This window comes from Prunus persica, chromosome G2 (assembly GCF_000346465.2).
Source record: "Prunus persica cultivar Lovell chromosome G2, Prunus_persica_NCBIv2, whole genome shotgun sequence".
Lineage (NCBI taxonomy): Eukaryota > Viridiplantae > Streptophyta > Magnoliopsida > Rosales > Rosaceae > Prunus > Prunus persica.
The window spans coordinates 5,437,784-5,441,204 of record NC_034010.1 but is presented as its reverse complement, the minus strand read 5'-3'; positions in this window follow the sequence as shown (position 1 = coordinate 5,441,204).

The window sequence follows — 3,421 nt, the reverse complement described above, 5'->3', positions numbered from 1 at the left end:
GCTTGCATACAAGTTATTTACAAGTAATCTTTATTTTGTTGATTGATACAAGTTGAATATGCTTTGATGCTAAAATTTTCCCCCTTTTAAAAATATTTTCCCCTTGATGTTCTCATTAAGCATTTTATTTAAATTATTAATCTGGTGAGCTTGGTTGATTATAAATTTTCAGTTAAATGTCTCAACTATACATATCGGTTTAACAAGGCTTTATATTAATACATATATACTGTTTAATCATTATGAAACGAAGTTGGTTGTTTGATAAAATAACAGAGATTTAATTGATGTATAAAATTAAATACTTTTGCTTTATCAATTTAATTATTTGGATTTGAACCTATTAACAAAAACTGTTCTTCTACTTATGTATTTTAGGTTGTTGCTATCATCTTGCTTTTGCATACGTGTTGCTACAAGTGCTTAACAAATTCTCTCATTACAGGTCAGTATTTTCTAACTTTTTAAAAAAAATGTGCATATCATTTATAACTAATTGATTAGCAAATATTATATCATTTGAAGATTTTCATTTATATAATTCTATCATCATATTTCTACATTTATTTTGCATTCTTAGAATTTAAATGTTATTAATAATGTGAAATATTACTTATATATATATGTTTTTTTTTTCTAGATATCAATCTGTTTTTGGGAAATTGAAATCTTCGTTGATAATGTCGAAGAGAACTAGAAATACCACGAGAAAACAAATCATGCAAGAACCTCATAATCTCATCATTTCAAATGATATACAAGTCCCAAATAAAAATGTTTCTCATATTAATGATAAACATCCAAGCGAGAAAATTCCTATCAACAATGATCAAAACATTTCTCAAGCTGATAACAAAAGACAAAAATGTGTTGAAAGTACATTATCTATCAATGTGAATACAGTTGAAATAGCAATAGATGAAATTGAATTTCATCGTTTTAATCAAATGAGTAAAGGTCAAGCGATCTTTCAAAGAAATAGGCAAGGTGGGTGTTTCCCTTTGCTTCAAAATTTTCTACTAAACTTGAACTACATTGTTCTATTACTAATAACCTACATTTATGTTTTCTATTCTCTCCATTCTACACCCCTATAGGAATAATCCAAGAATGTGCAGATTTTGGAGAGAAGAATCATAAGTGCATTTATTGTGGTGCACTTTTTTGGTTACAAGAATCCATTAAACAAAGATCAAAAAACAATGAGCCTCTCTTTACTCTTTGTTGCCAACAAGGAAAAATTAAACTTCAAAGTCCAAAACCAACACCCTGTTTTTTAGAAAATTTGCTTGATCCTAATAAAGGGAAAAAAAGTGTATTATTCAGAGAAAATATCAGGGTTTACAATTCTATGTTTGCATTTACTTCAATGGGAGCCAAAATTGATAAATCAATTAACAATGGATCAAGCCCTTATGTTTTCAAAATCAGTGGTCAAGTTCATCATTTAATGGGTTCTTTACTACCTCCTGAGGGTCAATGTCTTAAATTTGCCCAACTTTATATATATGATACCCATAATGAGGTTATGAATCGGCTTGATGCAGTTAATTGTAATCAAAAAAATGAAAAGCTAGATCAAAACATTGTGGAAGGTTTAATTCAAATGTTTGATCAAACAAATGAATTGGTTAAACTTTTTCGAACAATTAGAGATAAATTTGAAAAAGGTTCTCTTCCTCCTCTAAAGATCACATTGTTAGGCAGGCAATCCAATGATAGCAAACAATATGAACAACCAACATGTGATGAAATTGGTGGTTTAATAGTGGGAGATATAGGCCTTTTTTATTCAAATAGAGATATTATAATAGAATTTAAAAGTGGAGAGTTAAACGTGTGACAAAATTAAATCCAAAATTCATGTCTTTACAATATCCTCTTCTTTTTTCTTTTGGTGAAGATGAGTATACACCTGACTTAAAATGGCATTGTACAAGCCATGAATCTAAACGAAGAAGAATTCCTATGAGAGCTTTTATAGCTTATCGAATCCAAGAAAGAGTGTTTCAATTCGATACATTATTAAAAGGTGGAAGATTGTTCCAACAATTTTTAGTAGACGCTTATGCAACACTTGAAGAAGATTGATTAGATTATATTAGGAAAAATCAAAAAAATTTAAGAAGTGAGGTTTATAAAGGCATTTATGATGCAATTTCAAAGGGTGATAATGATGCTAATAACATAGGTCAAAGAGTGATATTGCCTAGCTCATATACTGGAAGTGCTAGATACATGCTTAACAATTATCAAGATGCTATGGCAATTTGTAGACAATATGGAAATCCTGATTTATTTATAATTTTCACCTGCAATGTTAGATGGCCCGAAATTGTAAGAGAGTTTAATACAAAACCTAGATACAAACCAGAAGATCGGCCTGATATAGTTTCAAGATTATTTAAAATAAAACTTGATGATATGATCAATTATATCAAATCAGGAGAACCTTTTGGAGAAATCAAAGCTGGTAAATTTTAAAAACACACCATTTATACTACTCTCCATTTTTATCATTTTATTAAATAATAAAACTAACTAAGAATTTTTTCCCTTTTTTCACCCAATCAACACAGATGTTTGTACTGTCGAATTCCAAAAAAGAGGATTGCCACATGCTCACATGTTGATCTGGTTAAAACAAAATTATAAATGTTATTCAGCAGTTGATATAGATTCTATCATTTCTGCTGAATTACCAAACAAAACTGTAAATTATGATCTTTATGATATTGTGGCTCAATTTATGATCCATGGTCCATGTGGACAAATAAATCCTCATTCTCCATGTATGCGAGAAGGAAAATGTTCTAAATCTTTTCCCAAACAATATAAAAGCGAAACAATTTTTGAAACAAATGGTTACCCTGTATACAAACGCCGTGACGACCCAACAAAATTTGTGATAAAAAATGGAATACAAATTGATAATAGTTTTGTAGTACCTTACAATTCCAAATTACTGCATAGATACAATACTCATATAAATGTTGAATCATGTTGTCAATCAATGCTTATAAAATATCTTTTCAAATATATAAACAAAGGTTCAGATAGAGCTAGAGTAGTTTTCCAAGAGAACCAACAAGATGAAATACTAGCCTATCTAAATTGTAGATACATATCTCCATATGAAGCTGTTTGGAGATTGTTTCAATATCCTATTCATTTTAGAAAACCCTCAGTTGAACGATTACCAATACATTTACCTTTAGAACAAAATATTATTTTCAATGGTGATCAATCACTTCAATAAATTGTTAACCGAAAAAATATTGAATATACAATGTTAACAAGTTGGTTTGAAGCTAATAAAACTTTTCATGAAGCACAAACATTAACGTATGCAGAATTCCCTCCAAAATTTGTGTGGAATTCTCTCACTAAGATGTGGAAACCTAGAAAAAAAAAAAAAGGA